The following is a 15,110-nucleotide window of genomic DNA, read 5'->3' as shown; positions in this document are numbered from 1 at the left end:
GAAAGATTGGATAGTCACTTCATGGACTGCAGAAAAGTAGTATTGTACTATTTATTGGCCAACACTAGGTGCTTCAATGCTTTGGTCTGATTATACAATGGGCATCATTTTTCCTAAGTTAAAGTTTGTATTCCGAAAATAGTCTCGCGGTGTGATCGAGAGAATACCAAATCATATTGCAGTGGATGTTCCTCCATCATGTGTGGTTCATTCTCATGGTTCCAGCTGTTGATGAAACCACTTACATTTGCAAGAGGAATTGTAGACTTCACAAACAAATTTGTCTTTCAGTCTGTACTGAATGTTGGCCAAGAGAAGCATCCATGTTAGTAGGAAGAACAGATGTTTTTTCTAGATCTTTGCTTTTGGAGCTACATATTTGTATATGATCTGTGAATCATTGAGATGCATTAACATGTTGATCTTATGTATGGGAATCGTACTAGTTAGTTTTAGTTGCGACACAAGATGTGAAGTGGCTGATCTTTGCTTTTGGAGCTACATATTTGTATATGATCTATGAATCATTGACATGCATTAACAGTTACTTATTTATGTTCGCTCAGTGTTTACAAGTTACTGATCGATCACTAGCTAGCCTACAAATGCGCTCCTGGCAGTTTTATTTGCGACGCAAGATGCGAAGTGGCAGTTTTTTGAATAAAAATGCCTACCTCTGAAGAAACTGACAAGCTACACTATCGATCCTATACGGATAAAAATGCCTACCTCTGAAGAAACTGACAAGCTACACTATCGATCCTACACGGATAAATAGCGGATCACGCACGTACTACCTCCTTTCTGGTTTGCATTGCTCAATTCAAGAAACGACCTACTCGATCCTACACGAATAAATAGCGGATCACGCACGTACTAGTACCTCCTTTCCGGTTTGCAGGGCTTAATTCAAATCTCTCACCAACCAAGGTACTCCCTCCGTCCGGGTTTATTAGTCCAGTGAGCAAAGCAGAAAGACCAAGGCATGGCAATAATTAACGGCATGCCGAAGTGTAAGCCTAATTAATTCTGGCGATTTAAGTGGCTACATGCGTGCCCTCGGCTGCGACTCGTTGCATGCTGCTTCGCGTACTGCCTGCGAGCTATTGTGAGTGCCTGCATGTAGCCGGCCGTAATTAAGGCAGCTAACTGATGTGAAAAAAGATACTGTTAAATTGTTGCAGACTTTTTAAATCCATGGAATCATTATTGACAAGGAGGGAGATGATTGAAGTGCACTCGTTTGACCGCCATGCCGGCGTGCGACCCAGACGGGACGGGGCGGCATAGTCATAATTTCAGTTTCTCTAGTTTTCCACGGCAAACTGGCGCGCTAAGCCATTATGCATTGAATTCCGATGATCGTCGCGCTACCTTCCGCCTATAAGTACTGTTTCCCGGCCTTCTCCGGTGCCACCGTGACCCAACTCGCCATATCCTCATAAGCCCCCACCGGCCCGACGTCGCTCGCCACATCTGCCATGCCCCCGCCCGTCCGCGGTAGGCGACGCCGGAGGCGGTCACCGCCGGAACTAGTATTCGGGTTTGCACTGGAAGGCAGACGGAGGGGGAGGCATTCTATCTGTCTTTAGATGACAATGCGGAGATCGAGGAGTTGTTGGAGCACGACCGCATGGCGGAGGAGCAGGAGTTGTTGGAGCGTGACCGCCTGGCGGAGGAGCAGCGTATCGCCGATTTGCGCCGCCAGCGGGACATGGAGCAGCAGCGCACCGATGCTCTGAGTCACGAGAAGAGCGCCCGCAACTGGGCTGACTACGTGAAGGCCGGCGCCCGGCAAATAGCCCTGGAGGCTGTCGGGCACGCACGCGTTCACGACGCCAATTTTTACTACCAGCTCGTCAAGTGTGTTTCCCGCTTGGAAGCCGAAGCTTCGGTGGACCACGCCGACATGGAAAGGGCCAACGCGCGCGAGCAACGCGCCCTATCGCACCGCTTGCAAGTCCGAGGCCAGGCGCACGACGCCGGTGCCGGCGTTTAGCGTGTACCACAGATGGCGGCCGGTATCGTCTAGTTAGCTAAGAGTAAGTTAGTACTTGTACGCTACTAGAGTATTAGTGGGAGTAGATAGTTAACTAGGCTATGATGGTTGCCAACGCGGAAGTTCAGTACTCTATATGTGGATCAGACCTGTTACTTTGCTCTGAATGTTGAACTTTCCGTTTCAACGTATGGAATGGGCTATTATTTTTTTAAATGGGTTGTATTTGTCCTCCACGGGTTTAGAGGCTGACTTGTGGGCCTAGCAAGTTGACGCGTACACAATCAGGAGATGATTGTACGTGGAGAGGATGACAGCAGGGACCCGCCAAGGTCACGACAGTACGCAAGCAAGTGCCTCCTTATTTAAAGCCAATAAAAAAATGGCTCCTCCTAGTGGATTTCTGACATCTGGGTCCCATGCCATTGTCAACGTAGTCAATAAACGAGAGAATTGCACAACGAGCGGCTGACACCAGGGACCCAGCAGCTCGCCCAGTTATTTTTGTTTTGGGTTAATTTGATAAATGCCACTGCAATTTCCAAACTTTAAAAAATGCCATTTCTAGTGGCATTTTTCGAAGTCTGGAGTGGCATTTTTCAAAGTTTGCAAACTGCAGTGGCGTTTTTCAAAGTTTGCAAAAATTGCAGTGGCATTTTTCAAAGTTTGCAAAAATTGCAGTGGCATTTTTCAAAGTTTGGAAATTGCAGTGGCATTTTTATGAATCGCCATAATTGGAGTGGCATTTATCTAATTTATTTTTGAGACGGAAGCAGGGTGTCAACTGGGCTGTGCGGGACACTCTGGCCTGTCTAGACAACATTTTTTTATGTTTACCACAGACCAGCCCAGTAGTTTTTTTTCTTTCTGAAAATGGCTAGCCCAGTTTTTTTTGTGATTTGTCAAGTAAGTCGCTTTTGTCAGGCCTGTTGGGCTGCAAATCTTTCAAGACGAGGAGAGCTTCATTCGGCTGGCCGAGAAAATGGCCTATCAGTAATGAGAAATGGGTTGTACATTTTTAAAACACATCAAACCGGCAATTAGTTTCAAATATCTTTTTTTCATTTCAAGATTTTAAATTGCATTGATTTTTATGTGTGGACAATTTATTGGATCTTATATTGATATACATTTATTTTTAAAATAAGTCTGAGTGTGACTCGAAATTTTGGGATTAAAAACAGTTCAAGCCGCACTGACATATGCAAAATTTCGTATAATTTTTTAACCGTGGCCACAATATGGGCTGTAATGCTAACAAAAATAATATGGGCTCCAAAAAACCCGTAAGAATCAGCAAATGGGCTGTAAATTATTCGAAATAATTGCAGATGGGCTGTATGCTGTTTTCCACAGATTTGAGGCTTTCCACAGATGGCATGTATACTGTTGGATGTTCATCCAACGGCCGTCGTGCTTTTCAATCTCTGCTCTTCCTGCTCCCGCCGCTCAAACAAGCGCCGGCGGGACTGCCTACTCCCTCCTCCCCATGGCCGGCTGTGATGCCGCGCAGGCCTCACTGCCCCACCGTACTCCCATCGCTGGCCTAGCCATCCCTCTACTCACCCACACCTACTGTTATTCTCCAGCGACGGCCGACGAACCAGTAAACCCTCATACAGTCGTACTCCCCTCCGCGTGGGAAACAAAACCAACTGCCGAGTCTTCCCTGCCTCCGTATCATTTCCTTCCTAGGCCTCGCCGTCGTCCACCACCCTGGTGCTCTCGGCGTGGCATGGTCAACGTGGTCAACGACCGATATGCATCTGAAGTGGAATGTACGTGGAGAGGCTGACAGCTGGGTCCACGGCCGCACGCAAGGAAATGCCTCCTTATTACGCGCAAAATAATGATTCCTCCACCTGACATCTTTGACCCACCGAAAGGGCCTCTGTATTTCACGAAAAAAACTTTACCGCCGCTGACAGCACGACCCACCAGCTATATCTTCGCACGCAAGGAAGTGCCTCCTTATTACGCACAAAAAATGAATACTCCCCCTGCAGTTGGGACCCAGTATAGTGGGCCTACTAAGTTGACGGGGACGAAGGGCTTTTTCAACTTAGTCAATATGCATGATTCTAGCTCGATTGACCATACGATGTCCATCCAACGGCCGTAGTGCTTCTTCAACCTCTGGTCTTCTTGCTCCAGCCGCCCAAAGCAGCGCCGGTCGTGCCACCTGCTCCTGCCTCCCGTGGCCGGCTGTGCTGCCGCGGAGGCCTCACCACCCCCATACTACTCCCACCGCTGGCCATTCCATCCCTCCACTCCACTCACCCACACCCCTTGTTATTCTGCGGCGATGGCAGTGCAACCGAACTAGTGAACCCTCGTACTCCTCTCCGCATGGGTATCCACTGCCGCGTCTTCCCCGGCTCCGCGTCGTCCCCTTCCTAGGCCTCGCCGTCGTCCACCGCCGTGGTGCTCTCGGCGCAGCGTGGTCAATGTGGTCAACGACCGAATTCCATCGGAAGAATATTGTACGTGGAGAGGCTGACGGCTGGGTCCACGGCAGCCGCAAGGAAGTGCCTCCTTATTATGTGGAAAATAATTATTCCTCCACCTGATAGCAGGGACCCACCGGACACCCACTAGTATTTCGCGAAAAAATGTTTGCCCCTGACTGCTGGGACCCACCCGACAAGCTACCGTATTTCGCAAAAAAAAAACATTCCCCCTGCTGTCAGCTCGGACCCACCGGAAGTGCCTCCTTATTTTTTTAAAGGTTGGACAGTAGGAACACGTCCTACTTCATGTATATATTAAAAACCCAAAAGGGTGAATATGTTACAAATGTACAAGGGGGGTGGCTTAAACAATTACAAAGGATAGTTAGAGAGCTAACAAGTTAATCTAGTTAGGGGATAGAAGCTAGGATGGCAGAGATGAGGTGCCTCTTATCTTCAGGGAGTCTAAAAGCAACGTTGGCAAAGTCTTTTTTAAACCTGGCTTGCCAACTGTCAACCGAAGGGGCCACCTTCCTAAAATAGTTATTACTTATTTCCTTCCATAGACTCCACGTAGAAACTAGGAAGATGTCCATGATCATCTTACGTTGATTCCCTGTCTTAAGGTGTTTCATCATATGCAGCCGATCTCCTATAGCAGGCCAGGTTATATTGAGCTTGAGCCAGCACCGTGTGCTAAATGTGCAGCGAAAGAAGAGATGCTCAAGGGTTTCTTCTTTGTGTTCACAACAAATGAGACAGTCCAGGTTGGTCCCAATGTTGTAGTGCCGATCAACCAGAAGAAACCAACCGAAAACTTTGATCTTTGGGACACTTTTAACTTTCCAGAGCCAATGAAATGCCTCGTGTACTTGAAGCTCTCAGAAACAAAATTTGTAGTACGTCGTAGTCTTGAATGTGGCCGAGCGCTAGGTGCATATCCAAACATCTCTCTCATCTGAGAGAGTAGTGGAGGAGACCACATTTTGGATCCTTCTAAGTTTATCATGGGCTTGAGTTGAGAGGGGGAGGTGAAAAGCTTCACGGACTTCGGATATAGTAAGCATACTACGAACCGAGGCATCCTCTCCAGTAGTATAAGAGAGGGCCCTAGGGAATTGCTCCTCGAGGATGTGATTACACTAGTCATCTTTCCAAAAAGGGTCATCTCTCCGCTACGAATTTGGACCTTGGTAACACCCCGGTACGTTGGCATGAGCTTGATCAATTCACCCCACCAATGAGAGCCACAAGGTGGGGATGCATGCGGGATGGTGGCCACATAGTAGGTGTTCCAAATCAAACTAACCCAAGGGATGTCCATTTGGTTGTAGAATTTGTGTAGAAGTTTGAGCAGCAAAGCATCGTTTTGGACTTTGAGATTGAGAAAGCCCAAGCCACCTTTCTCCTTAGGGCGACAAACCATGTCCCAGGCAGCCAAAGAGTTGCACTTCTCACCATTATCTGTTTTGTTGATCTAGAGGCAATGTCGTCGAATCTTGTCCAATTGTTCAATAATTTTTCTAGGGAGTCAGAGAACACCCATGGGATAGATAGCCAGATACGTGACAAGTGAGTTCATCAGAGCCAATTTGCCTGCGTAGGACATGAGTGACATGGCAGCCGTGATCTTGCACTCGGCTTTGCAGATCCAGGGGGTCATGTCTAAGATAGCGGGTTTAGTAGTACCAAGAGGTAGACCAAGGTAGGTGAACGGCATAGACGCAGTGGTACATCCAAAGATATTTGCAATGTCACAGCATTCATCAGGGGTATTAATAGGGATCAGAGTAGACTTGGAGAAATTGATGTGTAGACCAACAGAGTCAACACAGTCTATGAGGATAGTTTTCAAACGTGCCGCTTGATACAAACATGCTGGCAAGAGGATAATTGAGTCGTCTGCGTACTGAATGACCGGGTAGTTAGATGGCTCAGTCGAGGGGATAGGCAGTTGCAAAAGATTATCAGCTAAGGCTGCATTAATTGTAGTTTGAAGAAGGTCCGCTGCCAGGACAAAGATGAGAGGGGAGAGAGGGTCCCCCTACCGAACCCCACACTTGCATCAGAATTGTTTCCCCGGTACACCATTGAGCAGCACCGAAGATTTCCCAGAGGAGGAGATGTTGTTGAACCAAGAAATCCATCTGTCATTGAACCCCATGCTCTTCATTATCTGAATGATGGCCGCGTGTTCCACTGTATCAAACGCTTTGGCAAAATCCAGTTTGAGGAGAACTATCTCGCGTTTCGAAGCTTGGCATTGGTGTATATACTCAAAGGCCCAAGCAAGACAGTCATGGATGGATCGTTCTTTCAAGAACCCATATTGGTTTTTATGAACAATTTTTAGGATCACTCTCTGCAATCTATTGGCTAGAATTTTGGTGATTAGTTTAAGGCAGCAGTTCAGTAATGTGATTCGACGAAAATCGTTGACAGATTTCGGAGCCCTAGTTTTGGGGATCAAAGTAATGTACCCATAGTTGAGGCTTTCAAGGTTTAGCGTCCCCTGATTGAACACCTCACGGAGCAGATAGAAGTCCAGTTTGATTATGGGCCAGCATGCCTTCAAGAACGCACCGTTAAAGCCATCTGGGCCAGGGGCCCGATCCGGCGGCATTTCCTTGATCGCAGTGTTAATTTCTTCATGCGTAAATGGAATAGTGAGGCTGTCAAAATCAAACTGAGACCGAAGCATATTTGAAAGATTGAATTTCATTTGCGGAACCTTGGCTGTGCCCAAACATTTTTTAAAGGCCTCAAACAAGATGGACTCCTTGCTCGCGTGGTCATCATGGCTAATACCATCTTCAAATTTCAGACTTGACATACAGTTTTTCTTGTACCTTTCAGTGGAGACAACTTGAAAATTTTTGGAGTTTTCATCCCCGAATTTAATCCGACAAATGGTGCAACGTTTTCTCCAGTACTCCTTCTGGTATTGAAGAAGATGAAGCAAATGGTTCTTAAGGATACGCTGAAAATTCCCCTCAGGTATTGCCAATGAGCGCTTATCGGCTATATAATCAATCTCCAGCAAGGCTTTGTTGGTATTTTCAATGGCAATTTTCTCACGTGAAATACGTTTACTCCAACGGCTGAGAGCATGTCGAAGATTCTTAAGTTTTTGGCACAAGCTGGCAGCCCCATTAATATTTCTCCCATGTTTGATAGGCTTGTTCCATGCTTGTGAGACAACGTCAAAGAAGCCCGGATGTGCAACCCAAAAAGTTTCAAACCTAAACAGTCTACTTTTAGGAATGGAGGTTTGAATGGAGACATTGCATGGTATATGGTCAGAAATAGGCCGTCCAAGAGGCATAACAAGAGTGTTAGGGAATGTGGTCGTCCAATTAAGTGATGTAAAGAACCAATCAAGTTGTTCAAGGAGGGGGTTCTCTTGCATATTCGACCACGTGAAATTACAACCTTTAATGGGTAATTCAATAAGGCATCGCTCGCGTATGAAATCATTAAAAATAAACATGTCGTTTACATCACCTCCAGGTTTGTTGTGATTTTCTGGCGAACGAATATAATTAAAATCTCCAAGCAAGAGCCAATCCTCAGTAGGGGGGATATCCAGATTAAAAAGCCAATTGGTAAAAGAAGTACGTTGATCGCCTTGGCAAGGACCGTAAATATTAACTAGCTTCCATCTCTGAGCCGATTGTTGGAAGAAAATTCCACCCCCAGCGCAAATTGTTTAGACATAAATAACGTACCATCAAAAACATGGCTACACCAAATCGTGATAATACCACCAGACGCACCAATCGCCGGAACAAAAGCAAAAGAATCAAAACGCTTAGGGCAAAGGATTTTAAGCATAGACGCGTCAAAGTGCTGCATTTTAGATTTCTGAAGGCAAATCACGGCACAGCCAGAAGAGTTGATCGCGTTTGAAAGGGCTAAATGTTTTTCGGGCTAATTTAAACCGCGGACATTCCAGCAAAGAATGTTCCAATTATGCAAAAGAACCCTGGACAAACAGATAGCATAAGAGCTAGGGAGAGGAGGCTGAGGTAGCTCCATCGTCTCCTGCAGTAAGAATGTGTTCCGTGAGCTCCTTAGTGGGGATGGCACAAAGCTGTGTACCAATATTCTGCATGGTGGTGATGGATGTAGGAGGTGGCATCTCGCACTCGGCCTTCTTTTCATCGGACGCAACAACACGAGGCAACATATAGAGGGCACCACCCTAGGCTTCACCTTGGACTTGGAAGGGCGAGACTCATCATGGATATTAACCCGAAACCCATCGTACCTGTTGGATCGAGTGCTACGTCTAAGCGAAGAAGTGTTAATGGGAACAGGATCTTTATCCTTTCTGGCCCTAGAAGAAGGCATCAGTGCATTAGAAGCTTGAGGGTCAATGAGACTGGCCATAGAATCAACACCATCAACCGCAGCGGGAACAACTAGGATCTGTCCAGAAGCTGGAGGCAGACTGTGCAGAGCAGTTTCAGATTCAAACATAGCAGCTTCAGGTTTAGGTATACCAGGGATAACTATATCTTGATCAGCAGCAATAGTTGGGAGAGCCAAAGTATTAGGAGCAACATCAGGCGGCATGAACGATGTAGGCTCAGTGTTAGGTATCTCCTGAATGATGACCTGCGAAGAACAAGCAGGCAGGTTGTTGGGATGAGGAACAGAGACAAAGTGAAGCCCCTCATCAGATTCAGAAACCTGAATTTCCACATGAAAGTTGTCCTGTCTCAGACCATATCCCTGGTTCCAAGGTCCCATGGTGGCCAGCAGAGCGCGAACACCCAAAAAGATAGAAGCATTCAGTTGCTGAAGAGGAATAGGATCAGTTAGCAAAAGTTCACGTAGACTGGAACGTTGGGTCAACAGTCCAAAGCGAATCCCCTGACTATGCACATCCACGGTGACAGTAACCAGGTCAGGTTGCACAGGAGGGGTGACCTGCTGGTTCTCCAAGATGATCATAGCAAAATCCGAATTATCAGTGCTGGAGTCATCCAAGACAGTTATGGAATCATTCCAAGCATCAGCAGCATTATCAACAAGGTTGTTCTCCAGAGTAACACCAGACTGGAAAGTGAGCCCCTGAACATTGAGCCAAGCTTTGTAGTTCATCAAATGCGGAGGCATAACCACCGCAGGAGCAGGCGGAGCAGGTTCTTCAGGCCAAGCACCCCAATGCGCATTCTGAACTGGGGGGCATGGGCTTCATTGGCGGCTGCATTTTGGACTAACCAGTTATGAACTTGCTGTTTATAGAGTTGTTCAGCAGTGAGATCCGGTCCGAACTGCAAATGAGGGTTTCCATCAGGCGGCGGGGGCTCCTCACTAGCGGGTGGAACTTCAGGCAACAGTGCATTCCAGTCGTTACTGCGCAGAATGGTTATCTGAACTTTCCAACAATCCCTAGCTCCTCCTAACTGCCAGACCACAAAGCTTTTGGGAATGAGACGGAGATGAATCACTTGAGCTTTGATCAACATGAACCGACGGTCTTGGTGCGGATTATACCAGGAAATGAGAGATCCAAAACCCCCAAGTGACTTGTTAATGTAATAATCTTTCTGGTAATCATATGGGAACCCGAAATACATTAACCAAATTGCCGGCCCAAAGGTGGTAGTGCGGCAGTTGAGAGCTTCATTATGTGGCACAAAAATTCTGAGGAGATCCTCATCTTCAATCTCAAGAGGCGTGGCCACAACAGTATCACGGATGAAAGAGTCGACAAAACCAAATATCCCAATGCCAAAGGGATGATTGCTGACCTTAGTTGTGAAGATCTGAGCTTCCTGGAGCAGAGCTAGGACAGCATGGCAGATGACCGCACGTCGGTGGAGGGGAACATACTGGCTCGCCTCCGCAATCACCAGATAATCATGGTTGAGGGGTGGGATAGGGCCAACCACCATCCCTCCGTGGACGATGCGGTTCGCCGGGCCTGGTTCGACGGCGAAGCCTGGTGGCAGGAATGGCACCGGGTTGAGCGGATAGTTCGCCATGGTGACCAGAGAGGAGGAGGGTGGCAGGACTGGTGATGGAGAAAGGACATAACTGGGCGGCGTCGTTTGAGGAATCGAGGTGGAATTTGGAGCGTGAGGGGTAGATTTGGAGCATGATGGAGAAAGTGCCTCCTTATTACGCACAAAAAAATGAATACCCCCTGCTAGCTGGGACCCACCTTGGTGGGAGGCTGATTTGTGGGCCTACTAAGTTTACGGGGATGGAGGGCTTTGTCAACTTAGTCAATATAAACGATTCTAGCTCCAGTGACCCTACGATGTCCATCCAACGGCCGTAGTGCTTCTTCAACCTCTGGTCTCCTTGCTCCAGCCGCCCAAGGCAGCGTCGGTCGTGCCGCATGCTCCTACCTCCCGTGGTCGGATGTGCTACCGCGGAGGCCTCACCGCACCCTACTATTCCCACCGCTGGTCAGGCCCTGCGGCGACGGCAGCCTCACACCGCAGCCGAACCAATGAATCCTCGTACTCCTCTCCATGCGGGCTTCCACTGCCGCGTCTTCCCCTGCTCCGTGTCGTCCCCTTCCTATGCCTCGCCGTCGTCCACCGCCTTGGTGCTCTTGGCGCGGCGTGGTCAACGTGGTCAAGGAACGACTTCCATCGGACGTGGACTGTACATGGAGAGGCTGACAGCTGGGTCCATGGCCGCAGCAAGGAAGTGCCTCCTTATTACGTGAAAAATAATGAGTCCTCCACCTGACAGCTGGGACCCACCGGACGGGCCACTGTATTTCGCGAAAAAAACGTTTCCCCCTGACTGCTGGGACCCACTAGCTACATCTTTGTAGGCAAGGAAGTGCGCCCGGGCAAAAAAAAAACGATTCGCCCCCCTGACTGCTGTGACCCACCAGCTACATCTTAGCATGCAAGGAAGTGCGTCCGGACAAAAAATGATTCGCCCCCCTGACTGCTGGGACCCACCAGCTACATCTTCGCATGCATGGAAGTGTCTGACAGTCGGGACCCACCTGGTCGAAGCGTACGTAGCGTTGTCATTCTGGTCGCGAACGTGTAAGTATATATATACTGGTGGATGTAGAGGCGCGCACGTGTCGTAGTAGAGGCGCGCACGTAGCATGTACATGTACGTACAGCGGCCAGGGTGCAAGAAAGAAAATACGGCCACGTATGTGTACATACAGGCAGGGTCTCAAACGCCTACTCGCGCATACGTACGGCGAGGGCTCGTGTACATGGCTGGGTCGGAACGAGGAAACAACGTCGTCGTCGTGTTCATGGGGAGGCAACGGAATGCGTCGTGTTCATGGGGAGGCAACGGAATGCGTCGTGTTCATGGGGAGGCAACGGAACGCGTGGGAGCTAACCGGCTGGGTCGGAACGGAATTTGTGGTCGTGTTCATCGGGGGGGGGGGGGCTTGGACGGAACAGACGATGGAAACGAGGCCTGGCCACTAGTAGAAAAAGGGGCTTTTGTCCCGGTTGGTAAGGCCCTTTAGTCCCAGTTTTCGAAACGGGACTAAAGGGTCGGTACTAATGCCTCTCCCCTTTAGTCCCGGTTCTTACACGAACCGGGACTAAAGGGCGCGGCCACATGGAGCTCCACCTTTAGTCCCGGTTGGTAACACCAACCGGGACTAAAGGAAATTTTATGATTTTTTTTGAAAAAAAATTGAATTTTTTTTAATTTTTTAATTTTCAAATTTCTGAATTATTTTAACCTCTAGTGTGTAATCACCACCCCTCATCACTGCTCAATTTATCCTCTAATCACACCTCATCATTCCAAATCATCTAACTTCCCGAACGGTCACCCATCCTCCCACTCCCCCAGCCTGAGCATGCTTAACTTCCGGGTTCTATTCGATCTCGTTCCCAAGTCTACACTTGTTGTTTTCCTGACAATAGTAAGATGTCAATCCTATTCACCTTCATGAATTTTGCTTGAGCATGAAGTGACACATTTCACTGTTTGAGTTTCAAACTATTGTTTTAAAAAACAATAATTATTTAGTAACACTAATATTTCTTGAATAATTTGTTTGACCACAGTTTGACCAGATTTGACCAAAATTCAAATAACTGAAATAATTATTTAGTAACACTAATATTCTGGAATATTAGTTTGACCATTGTTTGACCAGATTTGACTAGTAATTTTTTCGATTTTTTCCACTCTAGATCTTAAAAGCCCCGTAACTTTTCGAGTAGATGATTTTTCATATAAAAAACTTTTTAATCCGAGTTCGTATGCAAAAGTTATGCCCATTTTACAAATTCCAGAGTGATTTTGCAAATAAAGTTGAAATTCATATTTGTAAATTTTCCCAACAAGTAGACCACATATCACATGGGAAACTTAGTTTATTTTATTTTTTTTGACATTTCCATCATTTTCTTTTGTTTTTTATAAACTGAAAAGGCAGTCCATGGGGGGGTGAGAGTTTGAAAATGCTACCTTTAGTACCGGTTCGTGCCATGAACCGGTACTAATGCCTCAAAACCCATTAGTACCGGTTGGTGGCACCAACCGGTACTAAAGGTCTAACCTTTCGTCCCGGTTGGTGCCACCAACCGGGACTAATGGGCATCGCACCCTTTAGTCCCGGTTCGTGGCACGAACCGGGACTAAAGGGCCCAGATGAACCGGGACTAATGCCTTAGCCACACGAACCGGGATAAATGCTCACATTAGTCCCGGTTCTTGACTGAACCGAGACTAATGTGAAAACTGCCCTGGACCAAAGCCCTGTTTTCTACTAGTGTGGCGTACCGCAGAACGGAGGAAACGGACCTCCTACGGTCGAAACGGGGGTCCTGTTGATCGGGAGGGGTGTGGCGTAACGCAAAATGGAGGAAACGGACCTCCTACGGTCGAAACGGGGGTCCTGTTGATCGGGAGGGGTGTGGCGTACCGCAAAACGGACGAAATGGACCTCCTACGGTCGAAACGGGGGTCCTGTTCATCGGGAGGGGTGTGGCATACCGCAAAATGGGACTCCACGGGATACTGTTCATCTCCACCATCGACCTCCTCCAGCCTCCATGGGCTACCATCGACCTCCTCTAGCCTCCACGGACTCCTGTTCATCCAGCCTCCACCGCACGCTACTCCACCGGCTACTGTTCAACCACCCCTCCACGGGCACCCCTCCATCGTCTACTGTTCATCTAGCCCTCCACACCATGGGGTCCTGTTCAACCACTCCTCCACGGGCACCCCTCCACCATCTACTGTTCATCCAGCCCTCCACCACACCACGGGGTCCTGTTCATCCAGATGCAACGCCACCGCTCACTGTTCATCCAACCCCCCCACCCCCCGCAACACTCACTGTTCATCCCAGAGGCAGCATCGATCGGCTTCAGTTAGCAGGAGTAGTGAAGGAATCGCTCGATCGGGTTTAGTTAACAGCCATCGATCGATCGCTCGGGTTCAGTAACGTGTAGCCTGTAGTGCAATCGCTCGGGTTCAGTTAGAGCCCAACGCCACGCTCGGGTTCGGTTAGAGCCAACGCCTCGCACACACACGCGTACGTGTATGAGAGAAACACGCATCGCTCGGCCCCCGACCTCCCACCGTAACCGGAAACTCCCTGAAGTTTTCCTCCCCCTCGCTTCTACCATGGTTTTTTCTGTCATGGACGGCCCAAAGAATGTCATGCAGCTGCGTCTCCGGCTCGCCCAGGACGAAAAGCCCATTTTCTGTCATGATTTTTTGTCATAGAAGTAGGAGCCCATCATATCTATGATGATATCGGGTTTTGTCACAATTATCGTCATAGAAGTGTCATATGTATGACAGAAAAAAAATTTGTTCGGCCCAAAATGTCACGGATGTGTCTTTTTTTGTAGTGCACAGCAGCAGTAGAACTCGTCGATGAAGATCCGGAGGAAGCCAGAAGGCGCTTGAGCCGCACAATATCCTGGTCAGCGAGTGAAGGAGTCGATGACGACACAGGAGTCCCACTGGAAGAGGAGCGCCTCTAGTTGCGCTTCTTCTGACGACAACCAGACTCTGGGTGACCGGCCTAGAGCAGTAGTCACATAATGTGTCACGGCGCGACCGACCCTTCTCAACATAAGGAGGGCGACCCGCCCCACCCCCTAAAGGTGTGGGCAACAGCGGTGGAGTAGTAAGACGAGCAGACGACACATGAGCTTGGGTAGCCAACACAGAAGGAACCACAAACAACCCAGCAGAACGAAGGTGAGTCTCCTCAGCACGAAGCTCAACAAGTACCTCCGAGATAGGAATACGACCACGAGCAAGCAAGTGAGCACGTCAAGGCTCAAACTCAGAGCGGACGCGAGATAAAAACTCATGGACATGATGAAACTCCAAGTCGGACCGCATAGTCTGACAGTAGCGGCAAGATCCACAAACAACTGTCCGAAGAGAGTCAAGCTGGCGCCAGATGGCAGAACTCTGTGTGTAGAACTCGTCAACAGACGAGTCACCCTGCTGAAGAGCGTGCTCCTAACGCACCAACAATAAGCAAAGAGCATCACCAAAGGGCTGATAGCGCCGACAAAGATAAGACCACATCGCTGCAACTGTGCCAAGACTCATGAACTCCGAAGCAAACTGAGGGAGGACACTTGCAGTGAGAACAGCAGCAGCACGGGCATCATCATTGCACCACTGAGTGTAGGTAGACAGATCATCGCGGTAGACAGAAAGAGCAT

The sequence above is a fragment of the Triticum aestivum genome, chromosome 6A, assembly GCF_018294505.1.
Source record: "Triticum aestivum cultivar Chinese Spring chromosome 6A, IWGSC CS RefSeq v2.1, whole genome shotgun sequence".
NCBI lineage: Eukaryota > Viridiplantae > Streptophyta > Magnoliopsida > Poales > Poaceae > Triticum > Triticum aestivum.
Note: the sequence above shows the minus strand (reverse complement) of the source record.